Source organism: Rattus norvegicus, chromosome 4 (genome assembly GCF_036323735.1).
Source record: "Rattus norvegicus strain BN/NHsdMcwi chromosome 4, GRCr8, whole genome shotgun sequence".
In the NCBI taxonomy this organism is placed as follows: Eukaryota; Metazoa; Chordata; class Mammalia; order Rodentia; family Muridae; genus Rattus; species Rattus norvegicus.
Window position 1 is genome coordinate 62,080,016 of NC_086022.1, and position 20,161 is coordinate 62,100,176.

General features: G+C 43.5%; 1 protein-coding gene across 3 annotated transcripts in view; it reads right to left on the reverse strand.

Moving 5' to 3' along the window:
• The window catches only part of Plxna4 (plexin A4), a 441,985-nt gene that overhangs the window by 392,533 nt on the left and 29,291 nt on the right, over positions 1 to 20,161 (reverse strand). Inside the window, exon 2 of one of the 3 annotated variants that reach the window (XM_063285987.1) lies at positions 10,754 to 10,787. The exons of the other annotated variants lie outside the window; for them this stretch is intronic. The gene's annotated coding sequence lies outside the window, so the exon portion shown is untranslated. The remainder of the gene's footprint in view (positions 1 to 10,753; positions 10,788 to 20,161) is intronic. 3 annotated transcript variants of the gene reach the window in all.

The window sequence follows — 20,161 nt, forward strand, 5'->3', positions numbered from 1 at the left end:
GCTCAGCGGTAGAGCGCTTACCTAGGAAGCGCAAGGCCCTGGGTTCGGTCCCCAGCTCCGAAAAAAAAAACAAAAAAAAATGCCACATAAAGTAATTGATGTCTATTGTATAGCCTTGAGATAATAGTATACACAGACAGCAACACATGCACACTGATGAAATTGGTTTAGGGCTTATTTACTCCGAACATATAAGAACATACACCATCATTAAACAACACACATGACTGTGTTCTATTTATTTGTACTGTATTATATTTATTTGTATTTCAAAGGAAAGAAAGCAACCAGATCTAAGAGTCCAGATACAAAATTAATTCTGGTGGGTTGGCATACTCAGGCCCATGTTTGCCTGAAGATACCCTGAGAGTAAGCAGCACTATGAGACTGAGGGATTGACCCAGTGTCCTCCTTTCTCAGCTGACCATTGGTATTTTATAAGATACTACAGTGGGACTCAGCTAATTAAGACCATTTATGATTTATTGAGTGATTCCACCTCAACAATCCCGTGGTTTTAAAAACAAGCAAATGGTTTTAAGAGATCCCTACAAGGACAGTGTGAGTAGAAAATTAAATAACATAAACACTATTAATCAATAAGAAAATGAAGAGGTCACCCTTGACTCCTAGCACAAGCTCTTCATCATCCACACCGCAAGCCCCAGGATCAACAAATCAGTACATGAATCGACACTTGTCTCTCTCAAAAGGGATCAAACCATTCAGGAGGCTATTTTGAGAACTGGATGTGGCTTGCCTTACTGAATGATGAGCTTCCCCTTAGATACTGATGTGCTTGTAGACGCTGCCTTACTGGGACCAACACCATGGACCATGTCTCCCCTCCCCTCTCTGCTGAGGGTTGCCCTGGCTCATCAGGGCACAGAAGGACTGATATTTGACTGGTGGGCCTCAGGGGGACACCAGCAGAGCAAGCATCTTGTAGAGACTCCTAATGGCTGACACCATTCAGTGGGCTTATCCCTTCTCAGACTACCCTTCCTCCTCACACCAGCTATAGAGTTTTTATCAGGGGACGTGGGGGGTGGGATCCCCGGATAGGTAAGCAAATCACAAGCCTCGCTTACCTAAATGGCAACCATTTCGTGATGCCATAAACTACCGATTCACCTAGGAAGCCCAAAAGCAAGTATACCACAGAACTAGAACCTTCGTCTCTTTGTACTTGCATTCCTGCTTGATCCCTTGGTCCTTCCTACAGACCCCACAGGCAAGGCATTTTGTCAGTGATTGAAAGCCAAAGCATCTTCCTCTACAGGACAAGAGTTAACTGCTGAGCTTTTGCTGCTCCACACACTAAACTCTGGGCTGCACGCTTGATTCCTTTATCTCTATTTATCCTCACCTCAAGCCCCAAGGTAACTAGGCCTCATTTAAACCCTTTGACAGAGGAAGGAACTAGGGGTTACAGAGAGTAGGTCATTTAGAGTAGAGAGCTAGACTCACGCTCAGGCCAGATCTCTGACCTCATCTCTCTACTGCTTCTCACGGTAGTCTAGAAAGAAGTTGAAGAAACACTTGGCATCTGTCCTTGGACAAGTTTCACTATGAGCCTCAGATCTCCTGGGTGTCACATGAGGCTATTCTAGGACATGTCGCATGAGGCTTTAAGTGAGTTAACAAGCACAAATGCTTCAGTGGGTGCTAGAACAGTAACTGCAGTGCTGTGTTAAGAGGACTGTTGTTATACTGTTCCCTTATACTGCTTTCTTCTGTCCTCTTGTTTATATGATTAATGATTTCCTATTTTTGAACCCAATATTGACTTAGGGAGAAACTGTGGATTACAGAGGGGAATTCTAAAGGACACTTACACATCATCTCTGCACACACCACAACTGTACCGTGGCCTCAGTGAATGGACCCAGGATATGAATGGAGGAGCATCAAAGAGAAGTAACTTCAGGGCAAGGCTTTCTTCAGCATCTGCGGGGCCCACACCTGGCAAACACGCCTTCTCCTCTGCGTCAACCTGCCCGATATAGGCAGTCCTACAGGGACCGCAGACACCTGGAGACTAATTAGGCCGCTGGTCCTTGGGCAAATGGGCCCAGAGGCACCACACAAGAGCCAACTAGCTGCTGAGAGCAGCAGCAGGCTGTGAGCACAGAGTCAACACAAGACAGTAATTTGTCCAGAGGCCCCTACAACAGCAGTGACTCCTAAGCCATCTCCCAAGTCAGAAGCTACCACAAAATAGCAGTAAGGTTCATCAAGTCCAAGGTCCTAGGATCCCAAGGTCAAGACACTGAGAGTCATGAGAGAAAGTGCTTGTTTGATTTTTATGTGTTTGATTGGCGCCTTGTGTATTCTAAGCAGGCCTTGAATAACCTTGTAGCCAAGGACAATCCTGAATTTCGGTTTTTCGCACTCTACCTCCCCCTTTAGGTGCTAGGATTACAAGTATGTACCTTCTTTACTCCAGTGACGGCAAGATGGGAGACAGGCAAATCCCTGGACCTAGTTTACTAGCCAGGTAGCTTAACCTGCTTGGCAAAGTTCCAACCATTTCAAACAAAAGGTGAAAAGGACCTGAGGAACAGCACACGCGCACTTGCATATGCCTGTGTGCACATATAGGCAGCAGTAGGGACTGAGCCCAGGTTCTTATGCATGCTATGTAAGCACTCTGCAATTGAGCTACATCGTGAGTCCTCCTCCCTTTTTTTTTCCAAAAGAGCAAGAAGCCCCACCCACACCTGCAGGTGCCAGGCCGCTTGCTACACAGTCCATAGAGAAGTCCCACAGAGCTCAGAATACAGTGATCTCCGTGCTCTCAGAATCTGCAGTGCCTGAGACAGTACAATAGGTTAGGCTGCTGCTACTGTTTCACTCAGAAAACAGACTTCCATTCTGGTCTGGGCACTGGGCAGTATCTGGCACATTCTAAATGCTCATCAGAATTGTGCTTCCTAAGAATTATTAATAGAATGATAGAAGGATCTCTTTGAACAGAAGTAGTAAAGCAGATTTGGGAGAAGGTACTCTAATCTTTTGAGTTTATTCATTGTTGTGAATCAAGGACTTTGGGGGTTGTGGGTGAGTCCATCCTTCCATCCTTCTGTCTGTCTGTTGGGGTATGCCCACACATGCTCTCACATGTTCATATCTGAACACACAGGTGTATATAGAAAAGCATGTGCACATACTGTCATGTGGAGGTTGAATCACAATGTTGGGCACCTTTTCCCAGACATCCCACCTTTTGTCTGAGACTGGATCTCTCATTAGTTTGGAACTTGAACTTGGATAGTTAGCCCCTGAGTAAGAGCCAGGGATTTGCGTCTCTTGCCATCACTGGGATTTGTAGTTGTTCTGGAGATCCAAACTCAGGTTCTCCCTCATCTGAGGCAAGCACTTTACCAACTGAGCCATCTCCTTTGCCCAAGAGCCCTTTAGGGGCATTCTTGGGGAATCCCTGCTTTGGTCAGATGGCCAGACACAGAATTCCAGATGCCTTGAGACTAAATGACTAAACAGCATAGTATAGCTATAGGACCGAGCAGAGGGCAGGGGCATTTCCTCAGAGCTTTCTCTAATTCATGCTATACAGAGAAGAGAAGGAATGAAGGCACAGAGCGAAAAGGAAACAGAAGCCAAAGGCCCTCTGGGAGTGTAGGGTCAAATCCATAATGACAGGGAAAGCACCAGTAAGCCTGGAAGCCTCAAACTAAAAACAAATGAAAAGTCTTTATCTGACTTGAGACCCCCTCTGAGCAATGAGCTCTATTGTCAATTTCATGGGGAGGTGCACAAGCATTGGGGCCCCCCACACCCCACCTGCTTAGCTCTTCCCACAGCTAGGGATCATTTATCAAGCCAGCAGAGGAGAAAACCCTTCATCAAAGAGCTTTGCCTCTGTGGGATACTGCACATCCATGGATGGACCCACTCCAATGCGAGCTGTTTGCTTCTAGGTCACCCTGGGAAAGCCACCTAATAACCATCACTGTCCTCTTCTTCCCTTTCCGAAACTCTCCCCCAGCTGCCACTCATATGGAAATCTGGGGCGAGGGGCATATGTGGCAGCAGGCTTGGAAAAGCCAGGCCCACAGAGGTGCTTCTGCCTGTCCAGTTAAGTGGAGGGTGCCACTGCCTTTTATCTCAGGATCCTAGAACTACATCAGGACCCACGGTAGCAGCTCAAAGAGAAAGGAAATGGGTGCTCACCCAGAGGAAGCACCCAGGCCTCTTGAGTTCTATACTCAAGGTTCAAGGACAATGCCTTGGGCAGAGCTAATCTAAAGCCTGCACATGGCTCTGGAATAGATGCTTCTGAGTATTGAATGCAACCTTGGTGTCCCTAAGGCAAAAAAAGGCTCTTCTTTGATTTAAGAGATGCGGGAGCCAGAGTTTTAAGTAAACACTGGAGTAAATGGATTGCAGGCCATGAGTTCTCCTAAGGCATTGCTGGCCTGGCTGGACTTTGCTTACTATATGAATCTGAGCACATCTCTAAATCTCTCAAACTTATATTCTTAATCTCTACAATGGATTTTGTAAATAGGATCTATCCCTCTACTGCCTACAAAGTGGAGTATATAATTCCCGGTACATTTAGTGAGTCATCAACAACTACATCCTTGTAGTCTAGTGCTGACACTGGAAGCATCTCTGAGTGGGGTGGAGAGCTACCACAGCATGGGTGGGTGATGTTGGCTGCAGGGCTATCCCTTGTTTGCCTCTCCTTGGTTCTTGAACCTTGGTTCCTACTGACACCCAAACAAGTGACTGTTGAGAGAAGAAACTCCCTTCCTCACACTCTAGTCTAAGCACAGCTGAAAGAAAATCTTTCCTTGCTTCCTCTTTGCTCAGGCTGACCTTGTGTCTTTGTGTCTTTGTTGCTGCAACGTGAGACACATGCACCTGCAAGCAATACTATACGGACTCAGCAGACCGTATTCATAGATGCATGGGTGTGACCAATAATAAAGAGAAGATCATTAATTCAGGAGGAAGTGGGAAGATACAGGAGGAATTGAGCAGGAGAAAGCAAGAGAAAGAAATAATGCAAGTACAGTAACCATATATGAAATTCTCAAATAATTTAAGATATCTAAACTACAGTCTATCATCAAAGGAAACCAAGGAAGAAACTGAAGCCGAGACCGTGGAGGAATGCTGCTTACTGGCTTGCTCTTCCAGGCTTGTTCAAGCCACCTTTCTAATACAGCTCAGGCCCAGAAAGGGCTGGACCCTCCAATGATGGAGACAGTTCCTCAACTGAAGTTCCCTCTTCCCAGGTGTGTCAAGTTGACAACTGAAGCCAGCTATGACATTTTGCTGAAGAAAATACAAACCTGCTAGTCTCAAAATCCACAAATATCACAGGAATAGCTGTATGTTCTGAGTTCAGTTCTCTGGACTAAAATGATACATATCTTGTATGGCCTTCCAATCTCCCTCGTTCCTATCTGATTCCCTGTAGCTGGAACTCCCAACCAGCCTGCCCATCTCCTGAGGGACCCAGGAATCCCAGTAGATGGACTCTATAACCCAGTTGCTTCCCAGCCATAGGATCTACAGCCCATCTAAGGCCATGCAAATCCCTGGAGTTTTGTGTGCAGGGAAGAGGGATGTGTGTGGACTGCAAATTACTGGGATTACTGCATTGCAAAGCTCAAATCAATGGTTCTCAACATGTGCAGAGCAGCCATATCTGAGACTTGTTTAGGACTGCACACTCTCTCAGAACTCTGTAGAGTAAGGAACTCTGGACACAGGTTCCAACTATCTGAGTCTCTCAAGCCTACCAGGAAACTCTGAAGCATGGCCAAGTTTAAGAACCACTGACTGAAGTGTTAGGCCACCTTGATGCATATCATTAATTATCACAGGTGGTGTTTTGAATAGGAATGTCCCCCATATACTCATGTGTTTAAATGGTTGGCTTGTAGAGGGAGTGACACTATTAAGAAGTGTGACCATGTTGGAGGAACTGTGTCACTGTGATGTTGGGCTTTGAGGTCTCACATGCTCAAGGCTAGGCTCAGTGGCTCACAGTCCTTTTCCTGCTGCCTGTGTTTCAAGATGTAGACCTCTCAATTCCTTCTCTAGTACTGTGTCTGTCTGCTCGCCCCCATGCTTCCTGCCATGGTGATAATGGACTAAACCTCTGAAACTGTAAGCCAGCCCTCAATTAAATGTTGTCCTTTGCAAGTGTTGCTCTGGTTATAGTGTCTCTTCACAGCAAAAGAAACCTTAACTAAGATAACACATTAAGGTACAACTCAAAGCAAGTTTGCCAACTTGAAACTGGTCTAATGATGGTGGCTGCTTCTTTGTGTGGTTGGTTACAAACATTAGAAGAGACCCAGCATATTTGTATAAATTTTTGCTAGATTCATCATCTTAACAAATCTGAGGGATTATTCCACATTTGTGAAGGATCCTAGAAGTTTTGAAGTGAATTGTTCAAGGCCACTGAGCTCTCAAATATATCTGAATAACCCAGAGAGAGGAGTGGATGTTGTGGGTTGTCCTGATGCTTTTTGTATTCTGATGTTAATTCTGTTTCCTCAAGAGGGGTTGCCCCTGAGGAACTGTGATTACACACTCAAGTGATCTCATGTGAACGTTCTCCCCATTTTAACTGGTCAATAAAGGCTAGAATCTGTGATTGGGCAGTGGAGGGGAAAGGTGGGATTGGAGGTTGGAGAGTGGGGGCAGGTAGAGGGGAGAAGAAGACCAGAGGGGAAGGAGAGAAGACAAAAGAAGAGGAGGAAGCCATGATGACCTGAACCACATGGCCAGGAGAAACCACAAGCAGCAAGGGGTCTTAGAGCTAGGGAATAAGTTAGTATAGTGTTAGACCTGCCCAATCTAGGTTTATAACTTATAATCGTAATAACTGGATTGCCTGTTTTTTGTGTGGGCTTATTAAGATTGGAGAGTCCAACAACTGACTGATGTCAACCATTCTCTCCTTTGTTCTTTGTTTTGTCCTTCTGGTTTGGGGAAGCAGAGGCTGACCTTGGACTTACAGCAATCCTTCTGCCCAAGTCTCCATAGCGCTGAGATGACAGGTATGAGCTCAGTCATGGTCTTCCTCCTCTCTGATTACAAAAGCTCTCAGTTAGGGGCAAGTCCCTCTGCTATGGGTCTCTAGAAACACTTAGAAGTGTCAGTGGCTGGCTGGGTGTACCTGGTTTCTAGGATACAGTAGGTCATAGAGCATCCTCTTCCTCCTGCAGATGGTACAAGATGACTCTGAATCATAAAGAATTTCACACACATAGTCACTTCCAGAACCTCCCTTAAAATCCTGACCATCTAGAGTCTGCAAGTAGAGCTGAACCCTATGCCATAGGACACCCCGTAGCAAACAAATCACAATAATGTCAGAGAGGAATGACAAATGTCATGAGAAGAGTTTCTGCTGTAGTCAGCAGAAGTCCCAGTTTAGGTGCCATTGCTAGGTTCCACCCTATATGTTCCCTTGTCTCTTTTTATGCTTGGTTGGCCTCTAGCTCATTTACCCTCCACCAACCTAGGCCCGATGTCAATTTCCATAGGAGTACATAGACACATCCCAGTGCTGTGGCCTTCGGGAGTCCCCATGTTCTCCAAAAGCTCCTACAGGAAACCAACGTTGGGTCAAAAGAATGGGTATAATGGGCATCTCTTTAAAACTTTGCAACCGTTATTATTTATGACTCAAAGGGGGGCTTGGGAGGCAAGAAGAAGGGCTGAATTTGAGCACTGTTCAGAAGGTAACATTTTCTGTGAGTCAACAGTGCAAGGGGGAGATTTAATCAGTAGAGGCAATAAAGATTTACTTCAAAGGACGCCCAAAGTAATGTTGCCCAGACAGAGAACCAGAGGGAGGCAGTCACAACAGTACTTAGAGGCACACGCACAAATCACCCTTCTCCTGAAGCATTGATGACCTACAGCTCTGAGGAAGTTGGTGACCATTTCTCCTGACTTAACACCTCTGCTCCCAGGCACAGCTACCCTCTCTCTAGGGAATCCTACCTTGTGCTCTCACCAGTCTTCTCCTCCCCATACAATAGCAACTGACTGTGCTAAAATGTTCCTTGTCCTGCAAGCCATTAAGCTGTCAGGCCAAGGTGGTGCAGAAACCCAGAGAGAGCCAGTCCTGGAATGCTAATGGCAAAACTGCAATTATTCTTTCTCTACTGGACAATTCTTACTTCAACCTTCCTGGCCTCGGGTCATATTTTGTGGTCCTTAGATACTGATGGGAGAGCCATGGTCTGATGGAGAAAATAACTGGGGAGATTTTTTTTGTCTTGATAGAGCTGGAAGTAACTAGTAGTTTAGTAGGGTTTTTTTTTTCCTCTTTTTTTTTTCCTGTTGTTTTTCTTTTGACATCTATACAGGTGTCATATAATGGCTTCTGGTTATAAAGGCCCCTATCCAAAGGAAAAACAACCTCTCCATAAATACCTTGCCCGTATCAGGGAAATAGCTTTGCTACACACTTGAGTACCATTTTCAACAGCACTTTAAATAGAGCATTGGTTGCTACTTTCAATTTAACGTGTGAGCAGGAGCTGCTAGGGCAGAGGTGGGGACAAAGTCACAGTTTCCACTGCTTGTATCTGTTCAGATGTTTAATGGATTACAAGCATTGTGGGGTAGAGCCACATGCAAGACTACTTGGAAAATGAATGAGCGCCTAACTATGTATGAGCCACACAAGGTGCTGGGCATTTCCCCCTAGTGCACAGCATCTTAAATTTTTTCCACTAACGACTCTATCTTAATGGAGAAATGTTTACATGATACAGGAATATAGTATATAAAATAGGCATACAAATACAAATATTTACTGATAATAAATCATTTCAAATCATTTTAAAACAGTTCTTTAACATTCGTGTAATCTTACCAATCATAATATAAAAGAAATGAATGTACTAATGAACTGATGTGCTCATTTGTTTAATGTAGTTCAATCCAACAATATACTAATTTGATATTTAAATGTTGAAGGATGATGGAAGAAAAACAATAGGTCTTTGTTTTCTTTAATTAAACCATTATGTTTCCCAAGAGTGGTAAGTTTGGGATGTGCTGTAATCTACACCATAGAGTAGTTTCAAATCTGAGTCAAGGAGTTGCAGGCATCATCTGTGGGCCTAACACTATGTGGCGTGAAGGCATCTGCATGTATGGTGAGCTCATAATCAAAGATGGGGTGAAGTCATGTCTTGAAACATGAGTGGACAGTGACAGAAATACCCAGAATTCTTTACTGTGATGGTTTGAAAGAAAATGGCACTATTAGGAGGTGTGGCCTTGCTGGACTAGGTGTTGCATTGTTGGAGGAAGTGTGTCTCAGTTCTCTTCCTGCTACCTGTGCATCAGGACGTAGAATTCTCAGCTCCTTCTTTAGCACTATGTTTGCGTGCGTGCCACATACCACGATGATAATGGAGTGACCCTTTGAAACTCTAAGCCATCCCTAATTAAATGTTGTCCTTTGTAAGAGTTGTCATGGACATAGTGTCTCTTCACAGCAATAAAAACCCTAAAACACTTATATATTGAATTAACGTTTGGTCAGTGTGTATTCAGAAAACTTTTGCTATTAACTCTAGGTTTAGTCTTTATCACCAGACACACACCATTTTGTTTAACTCCACAACAAAGCCTGAAGGGTTTTTTACATAAAAATGGAGGTCACTAGTCCTTCTGTGAATGCATGAAACACTTGACCTGTCTTATGTCACTTTTTAAGGACAGAACCTAGGTTGTGAAAAATGCCTCTATAACAGACAAGACTTTAGGGCATTTTCTTAACTAGTGATTGGTGGGGAAAGGCCCAGCCAACTGTGGGTGGTGCCATCCCTGGGCTGGTGGTCCAGGATTCTATAATACATCAGACTGAGCAAGCCATGGAAAGCAAGTCAGTAAACAGCACCCTTCCATGGCCTCTTCATGAGCTCCTGCCTCCAGGTTCCCTGTTTTGGTTCCTGTCCTGACTTCCTTCAATGATGGTCAACAATATGGAAATAAAAGCCAAATAAACCCTTTCTTCTTCAACTTGCTTTTTGGTCATGGTGTTTTGTCACAATAATAGTAACCCTAACTAAGACAGAGTTTGTAGACCTTTTGAATGTGTGCATTGATATTTTCTCTCAGTTCTGCAAAATATACAGCTATTGCCTTTGCAAGAAACAATTTCCCAATTCTCTCCCTTTGAAAATCTCCAATTAAATCCATAAGACATTTTCAATGTTGCCTCTATGTCTTTTGCCCTGTTCCCCACTTTCTCTATTATCTCTTTGATTGTTTCTGAATTCTTTTTATATCTGGCTATTGAAATCATACTTAAATTGCTGCATTCTTCCATTCTAGATTTAGTCTTTGTTTTGAACCTACTGTATAATTTCTGTAGTTCCCTATTTGCTGCCAACATTTTTAGCTTTGTTTCATTTCCACTTGGGAATAGTAAGTCTTGATATTTTAGAAGTCACTGCTTCCTAGATGGAGTATCTAGAAAATGTGTAAATCTATCTCTTTAGCTGGTTCTAGTTCATGTGGATTTAGTTCCTCATACACTGGCACATCTTGGTATTTGGGTATCACACTCAAATATTTGTCTGCATGAAAAAATTGAAGAGAAAGATAAAGTGTCTTCTACCTGGTAGCACTGGGTTTCCTTGACCTAGTAACTTCTTGTAACACAGTATAGTATTCCTAACATTTTAAGAACTGGCATGGGGTTGGGGATTTAGCTCAGTGGTAGAGCGCTTACCTCTAAGCACAAGGTCCTGGGTTCGGTCCCCAGCCTGGGGGAAAAAAAAAAAGAACTGGCATTGTTCTCGCCTGGACCTACAAGGACTAGCTCACTTACAGTCCTGAAACAAATCATTCCCATGCTTGATAAGCACTAAACTCTTTTAAGTTTTTTTTCCCCACTTAATTTTTTGAGCATAAATTGTCAATTGTTTTCTTGCTAAATCTGTTAAATCCGTGAAAGTTCATTATCATAATGTTGACATTGTGTGTAAGCACATGTTTGTATACAAATACAGTGAGAGATCCAGAATAAAGGAAGAGATATCCTTTCTATGTGTCTGTATTTGTGAAAGGAAAAAATTTCTTGAGGTCTTGAATGTTCAGGAAACAGTGGAAGCAAATGTTGACCCTCTGCTGGCTTTGATTGATCATATCAAAAGCTAGGCCATCTGCCGAGGCATTTCAGACCACCACACTTATAAAACTGGGTGTACACAATAACCACAGCGACAGACAGTTATGCATTTTGGTTTATGACCTACTTCTTCACGAATGTGGTTTTCCTGCTCACAGCCATTATTTATTCGACTGCCACTGGCGTACCTTAGTGTTTATGCTTGCAAAGATACATTATTATTATTACCCGTTTTCTCACGTAAAGTACCTGAGAAGTGTTCTGCTCTGGCTTTTTTATGTTTCCCAAATAAATCCTCCTTAAAAAATGTAAACACATGACTGTCCGAACATGAGCTGAGCAAAGAAGACACCAAGAAACATGTCAAAGTGGATGGGGGAGAGCCCAGGAAGCCTGAACCCCAGTAAAGAACCACAGGCAACAAAGCAATGCTGAGAGCTGAGTAGTCATCCTCCCTAAGGAACAACATGCCGACTGGTTATCCAATACCATGTAGTAAGCCCTGAAGACATATACATGCCAGAGTCATTATACAACTGAGCAGATTATATCTAGAAATATGTGTGTGTGTGTGTGTGTGTGTGTGTGTGTGTGTAAAACAAATAATGAGAAAAGAGGTTATGAATTTGAAAGAGAGAAAGGAGGAGTATTTGGGAAAGTTTGGAGGAAGGAAAGGGAGAGGAGAAATGCTGTAATTAAATTATAATCTTAGATATTTTTCAGTTTAAAAATGTAAATAAATACCTTTAAACGGATTTTATCCTTTTCCCCCAGAGTTATATTTTTGGCATTCAGATGTTCAGAGTTTTAATACTTTAAGGATCTTGTCCTTCTAGGATTTACATATTTGAGATTGGGCCGCTCGAGATCATGTCTCTCTACGCTAGAGAGGTATCTCAGTGGTTAGGAGCACTGGCTGCTTTTCTAGATGATACAGATTTAATTTCCAGCATCCACATGGCAGCTCACAACTGTCTGTCACTCCAGTTCTAGGAGACCCATTGATACCTTCCTCTGGCTCCTATAGATACTGTATGTTCAGGTCAAACACTTACACACATAAAATAAAATTAAAATATTTTAAAAATTTTTGAAAGATAATGTCTTTCAGAAACATAAACACCAACCTAGGCTCAAACCCTTGGATCAAGCCAGGTGCCCTGCCTGTAAGACACAGTAGTGAAATGGTGGCACAAAACTTATGGAAGTCACCAACCAACATCTGATTTGACTTAAGACCACTCCATAAGATGGAACCCATACCTGACACTGGGTGGCCCAGATATACCAGGGACCTAGGGTAACGCCAAGTACTACTGTTCTACCACCTCCAAAAAAGTAGCAATAAAATGACCCTCACTGACATTCTGCTACACTCATAGATCAGTGCCTTGCTCAGCAATCATCAGAGAAGCTTTCTCCGGCAGCAGATGGGAACAAATACAGAGATCCACAACCAGACATTACACCGAGAATGAAAGGCCTTGGGACAACCAACCATAAATAGGATGTCTCCATCAAATCTCTCTCCTCAGATCCCAGGAACCCCTGTGAAAGAGGAGGCAGAAAGAACATAATATCCAGAGGAGATGGAGGACACCAAGAAAACAAGGCCCTGTAAGTCAATACGAGCAAAACACATGTGAGCTTAGAGACTGACGCACCGTGCAGAGTCCGCAGGAGTCTGCAGCGGGCTCTTTAAATGTATATTGTGGTTTCCATTTTAGTGTTTTTATGGGATTCCTGAGTGTGTGAACAAGTGAGTCTGGTTCTTGAAACTCCTCCTGGACTCTTTTCTTTTTGTTTTGTCTAATTTGTCCACTGTGTTAGTTTTTAAATCTATTGTATTTTCTTTTGTTATTATCTCTTAGAAGCCTGTTTGATTTCTAATGAGAGAAAGAAAGGAAGTGGATCTAGAAAGAAGGGGAGATGGGGAGGAACTGGGAAGGGTAGAAAGGGAGAAATATATCCTAATCAGGATATATTATCTAAGAAAAAAATTCCATTTCAGTGAGGGGGTAATGTCTTTCAGCACTGTACCTCAAACTTCAAATCAGAAAGGAGTATTAGCAGGTTTCTTGAGAGAATAGTATTTGCACAGATGCACTGTGTTTGTAGCATAAGAACAGAAACACAAGAAGATGGGAGGAGGGGGTCAGGACTCCTCTGTAAGTATGGTATCCCAACCAGAGGACCAAGACAGGAGTTCAAGAATGAAAACAAATCCAGATGAAGGAAATGAGACCGAATAGCAGAAGGATAGGATTTGCCAAATGACTAAAAGCAGAGCTGACAGAAAAGAGTCAAGTGACACTGAGGTTTGAACATGAATCACTCGCAAAGGGGCAGAGATGGTCTAAAGTACTACCTGCCCTCCCGTAGTCACAACGCTGCTTCAGTGAAAGATCTCAGTTTGAAATGAGTGACAATGGCCTCTCTCCAACCCAGAAAACTCCCTGAGGGATAGCTTCGTGTGACGATACATCCAGATATGGTGTCACTATAATCAAGCAGGGGGACCAACCTCCTGAGGAGAGAGCACCCTACTTTGTGTTAACAGACGTTCTCTAAGAGAGATTGGCTGGCAGTGTTACCCTTTTGAGAGAAATCTCTCTAGGATACTTGTTAATATATAGAGGTTCTGAACATGGACGCATGAGCTGGGAGGTGCCATAGAAAAGAAAGGACACACAGAAATAAACTCAAGTGTATGGAGCATAAGAGGGACACGTTTGGTCCCCATGAGACCTAGCAGACTCCGAGGGTTGTCATTATTGGTTCTGCTGAATGATGAAATAGTGCCCACAAGGGTTAACTTGCCAGGTTTCTAGGAAGTGGATTCAATGGAAATGTAAGCCTTTAAACTATAATCACATCGTTCTGGGTCTAAATGTCCACCATACACTATGGTTATTTTCCCCCATCTGCTCTTCCATTTATATGAATAAGTGTCAAAAGGCAGTTTCCTAGGAGGAAATAACTCCTGGGTCCGCGGTAGGGAACTGGAAGATGAAATAAAATAAAAGTAAAATGTTACTAGAGGAAGGGTTATATAATTTCATAAATAAATTACAGAGCCTGGCATCGATCTGAGGCTGAGCCACTGAGGAGAGTGATCCAGCCACATCCAGCAAAGCTCGCCACAGGACCTGTTGGCTTTTGCTTTTTTTTATTAATTGTCTGCTCCAAATCAATAAGACTTAAAAAGAAGCCTCTTCCTTATCCAATCCCAGGACTCCTCTCAATCTTCATACCTGGACTTTAAGAGAGTGGAGACCCATCTTCCGATATCCTGTGCACTCAAGTTGTATGAAAGTTCCTTATAACTCTTTCCCGGAGGGCCCTGATGTCAATTCATAAGATCATGTGGATGGCCCTACTGTAATTCATGAACATTAAAACACAGAACTGGGAAGATGATTGAAAACCCTACTACAGTAAAGTGAAGACTGGGGAAAATTGTCTCAGAAATCGATTATTGAGTCCCTGCGGGTGAGGTCAAGTTTGCCGGTTCACTGCTCAATCCCTAGTGCTCACCATGGTACCTGACTCCAATACATGCTAACGGAGAACACAGCCATGAATTGACCCAAGACCTTTTCAGCTCGTTCATCACAGTCCCAAGAAGGCTCTTCCAAGAGAGCGTGTCCAGACCCCTTTCCTATCAAAGCTTCTCTTCCATAAGAAGGGAAAGCAGTGCCTGAATTGCTGTAATTCTGAGGTAGGAAGATTTAAGGGAAGAAAGGTGAAAATAGGATAAGTAAGGATTTGGGGTGTTAAGATACGTGGTAGAGCAGGGAAGGCTAAGGAAGTAAGTGTTACTAGGAAGAGAAAGGTCGGCTGATTGCTTGACACCATCCACTCCAAAGTTATCAGGTACCTGCTGAATCTAGACCCAGCAGGAGGGAAATGATTCTATTTCTGCTGATTGGTGGGATAACTTTAGAGCAGGAGAGTAGGGCAGAATAGTAACATCATTAATAACCAGAAAATCCTAGAAACGTAATAGTAAGTGGCCAATTGTCCTTAATAACTCCAGTCATTGGGAGCTTGTCCAAGAGAGTCCTGACTTTAACAACTGACTCAGATGGATAGATGCTCTCCACAGTTATGAACCTGCTGAGTCAGACCTATAGACATTTGCCTTCTACACAGATCACAGGGTGCCTTACTCTAACCATAGACTCAGGAACAGCACCTCGTCTACATCCAAAGCTAATATTCAGACTGAAATATAACGGTAGCACTGCAGGCTAAAGACTAGATTGTAGGTATGAGGAAACTGATGCTTCTAGGACCATAAGACATCCAAGAGAGTCCAAGTACTAGGGATTCTCCTGCTATGGGCTGTTCTCTGAGGCCTTCCTCACTCTGGCCACTCAAGGTCACACTCCTTCACTCATTGCTGACTCTCTGGAATCATTTCCAGCCACTCCAGAATAGGCTGTAACATGAAGCTTCTATTTTGAAAGAGCCAAGAAAAGAAAGCCCCTACTTTTTTGAGAAGCTTTGGTGAAGCTGACATTATCCACCAATCACAACCGCAAAGAAGGTGGTACTTTTCAGACCACATTCGTGAGTGTGAGGGTAAAACCCAGCTGATGGGATCTTCCATGTCCACACAGAGCACAGGACTCTAGACCCTGTACTAATGATAGTTATATGGTCTTTGCCCTCAATGGGACTTTCTTGATTGTCCTTGTGAAGAACACACACCCACTTCTCATTTCAAACCATACCCTGGGCTCTAGGACACTAGCCCCCCAGTACAATATCTTGGAGTAGGAACCCATATCGGGAAGCAAAGTCCCTGAGAGGCAGGGCCTGGAAATCACTACCTTCTCTGGATGTTGAGGTCATTCTTCCGGCATGGGCAGCGCTCCCAAACTCAGGTGCCAACCCAGAGATGAAGACAAGAGAGAGAATACCAAGTGCTAAAGCAAGCTAGGGAGAATGTGTTCGCTGCAGGCTGAAGACTGCTCCTCCAGGAAGTGGCTCCAGGTCTTTGAGAGGTCTCATTCAGGATTAAAGCCTCAGTATTCTCAGACAGATCTGCATTTCTATAAAAGTGCCAAACCACACTTGAAGTGCAATCTTCTAACCTTTAAATGTTGGCCACACCAAAATATTCCACAGGTATAAACAAAACACAAAAATGATCTGGCTTTTGGGGTTCTGATGAATAGTCACATCTGAAAACCATTAGTTTTGAACCAGGTTGAAAGGCACCAGGTTTTAGGGCATCTCTTAGTCATGTTTCTTTCTTGAGGACATTAGTCAGCCCAGGTGGGTAGTAGAATTTTCAGAGGGTTTGCAAGCCTCCCTTTGCTCACAAATAACTACAAGGCATTTCTATGCCTTCTTTAACCCGCTCTAGCTCCCAAAAAATAGACCCAGAGACCTGGTATTTTTGTTAAGCTGCAGACCTAAGCTGGGCTATTATACTCCTCTAACCCTCCTAGTCACAGGCCCCATGTTTCTTGCAGTTTGAGTCTTGCCCTGCTCCACGTGTGTCCTCCTGGCGATCCCTTGGTGACCTCTCTGCCTTGGGACCACCTCTTTTCTTCCTTCCTTGTGGTCCTCCTCCTCCCTCTGTCTACCTCAGGACCTTTGGCTGGGATGGGAAGTCCAGTCTACCTACCTCATCTGCCCAGTCATAGGCTAACTCAGCTCTTTACTGACCAATCAGAAGATGAAGGAGAAGAATGTTTACAAAACACTGAGATAGACGTTGCTTCATAAAAATAACAATACCAAAGGCCACCTATACTCAACTCTCTGGCACTAGAGAAATCAGCATTTGAGTAAGACAAAGACAACATTTACCCAGTGCACAAAAAAGATTATCCTTACACTCATACGATGTGAACCAATGGCTTCTAAATTGCTAGACTTTAGACCTTAGTTCCTACCTGAGAGCAGGAAGAGATAGACTCCAAGTGAAAGACCCTTCACGGTTATCTAGTTTCCCTCTCCAAGGTCACTGACAGCAGATTCAGCTCCTATCACAAAGGACTGCTCCCTCCGGGTCAAGAGTGGTGTCAACCAAAAAGGGAGACATATCCTGACTACCCTGACCCATGTTAAGGAAACCCTGGGAGATCCCTAAAAACAAACAGACTCAATGCCCCTAGTCCTTCCCTTGAGTCCCACAGTTACTAGTAGAAACAAAGCTGGCACGATTCCAGATTATGACCACTTACAATATTTAAATCCTGTCCTGAAGGGGGTGTGGCACAATGCTTCCTAGAATATGTTCTCCTTCAAAAATGAAGTAGACCCTCCTATAGCACCTGTCTGTTAGGATCGGAAGACACCAATGGCTCCAAACTTAGCAAAAGTAATAAGCACCAGGTAGAAAGAAATGAAGAAAAAAAACCAGGAATTAGTGAGAGAGGAACCTGTACAATGTCTGCCTCTGGACACAGCTGGCATGAACCTTCATACAGGAGTTTGGAGACTAGAAAGATGAAGGGAAGAGACAGAGAAAGCCACTTCCCTTGGATCGTCCAAGGGAACTTGATCTTCCATTCTCTTCACCAGCCCTAGGAGGATTGGTAAAGAGGTTGGCAATACCATAGAGTTATAGCGCAGAGCTGGAGGGAATAAAAGAGGAAGGAATCCAATTCATAGTCAAGTTTCAAAGATCCAAAGAAAGTAGAATTATGGAGGAGGTCATTTGTAAGAATATCTCCAGAATGCAGTACTACTGGGCCAATAGGGGCCATCATTAACTCCCAACCAGACACTCATTTAGATTCAGGAACAGAAGGGGGCAGATGCTGAGTGTCCCTTGAGTACACAGCTTTTTAATGATACTCTGGGGAGCAGAGGGGAGAAGAAACACCATTAATGGAGACGACAGAAACAAAATGCCTTATAGTGACCTATGACCTTGCCTGGAGCTTCCCAAACTGATTACAGTCAAACTCACCTTCCTTCCTTTTATTTTTTAAAAAATAAATTCTCAAAATTCTGAAATTACAACTGTGTTGTTTTTCCCTTCTCTTTCCTTCTCCTAAACCTAGCCCCACGTACACTCATCCTTGCCCTCTTTCAAATTCAGACTCTTGTTGTTGTTGTTATTGTTGTTGTTTCATACACACACACACACACACACACACACACACACACACACACACATATATATATATATATATATATATATATATATATATATATATATATATATATATATTGAGAAGGCTTCTCATACCCACACCTTACTATTAATACCTCTTGGAGCTTCTGATTCACTCAGCCTGAGATGAAGCTAGGAAATGATTGATTTTTCCAAAGTTCATCAGCTAAATCCCACACTAAGCAGGGTTTGAAAATCATAGGCCCAACCCATGACACCCACAAATTGAATATATTCAAGTAAAAACACCAAAGTGGACTGCCTGGTTCCATGATTCAAGGAAGGGAGCCTAAATTAGTTATCCTGAAAAACGCATTCATTTTTAAGTATTTCCTCTCTTGCAAAGGTTTACAGAAGACTAGCTCTCTGGTGGTAGTCTCCCTGATTCCAGTAGCAGAAAGAGTTTAAAGTTCAATGTCTTTTCAAATTGGAAGATATACAAGGACATTCTCTTCAGCACTGCATGGTCCAGGTCAAGCATCATGGCTGAACCTTTAATGTACATCTTGCTTCACCTGTGACGAAGATAGAACGGCCGACACTTCACAAAAGTAGCAACCATCATAGGAAGGTGGCGGGGAGAGGGATTACGTCACTGTCCAAGCTAAGACGTGGCAGACTGTGAGTTTAGTCTGTATCTGATTCCAGAGTTTCCACCTTCAGCCTCCAGATAATGCTTTCTTAAACCTTCCTTGTGCACACCTTTGCTTTAATTTCTGATTCTTTGAGTACTGCTTAGATGTTCTAGTTTGCTTTCTGTTGCGGTGGTAACCAACACAACCAAAAGCAGCTTGAGGCAGGGGGATGACTTTTTTTTTTCTTACATTTCCAGACAAAAGTCATCACCAAGAGAAGTCAGGGTGGGAACTAAAGGCAGAAACCTGGAGGCAGGAGCTGAAGCAGGGATCATGGGAAAGTGCTGCTTATTAACATGCTCTTAGGATCCTGGTCAGCTACCTTTCTTATATAAGCTTAAATCCACCTTCCTAGGGATGGTACCATTCCCAGTGGACTGGACCCTCCTACATCAAGAAAATTACCAATAGACATACCCACAAACCAATCTGATCAAGACAATTCTTCCACTGAGGTTTCTTCTTTCTAGGAATCAAGGTGATAATTAAGTTTAGCCACCACACTTGACCCAGGTCCTCCTTCATCATAGTGTAATCTCTACTTCTCCTGACTGCATGAAGACATGACGGAGGACTTGGAGGTGGCAGAAGCCAAGAAGAGAAGCTGGGACCTGGGTATAAGTTTTCTCCTAGAAGAACCAAAGGACACACGTTCCAACAGCAAGCCTAGAGGAGACAGCGGACATCAAGACCCCACAGACCCAACTACCAGGAGAATCCAATCCCTGGCTTTGGAGGCAACAAGTGATTTGCTTAGATTTTTGGCCTTTAGGTGACTCTGTCCCCAACCTTGTGTAGCATCTTGCAAACAAGCCCTGGGACAGACATGAAAGTAGAAAGCACCTCCTTGCAGTCACAACTCCAGAGCCCAAGATCACCATGACCAAATTAGGACAAAAAGACATTGACGCACACACAGCCCCAGGGAGTCTGAGCCCAAACAGATCTAATGCTGTCGAACAAAACGTGAAACTGAAGAAAACACCCAGCCACACAGAGCCCTTTCAATGGGTGGCTTTGCTCCAGGGCTGCTGGGAGAGAGGAGGCGAGACAGACAAAGCAGTGCTTTGGAAAGCCTCAAAAGAGTTTCGAGGAATGTCTCACTTCTTATCCAGTGGAATTGGGGAAGGAGTTAGAGTGTCCTGGTTGTTTAGTTGAATTCGCTTGTCACAGGAGGAAACAGAGCTCAAGACTCACCCAGTCCCTGTCTTTAATCAAGTTAAATCCTAATGC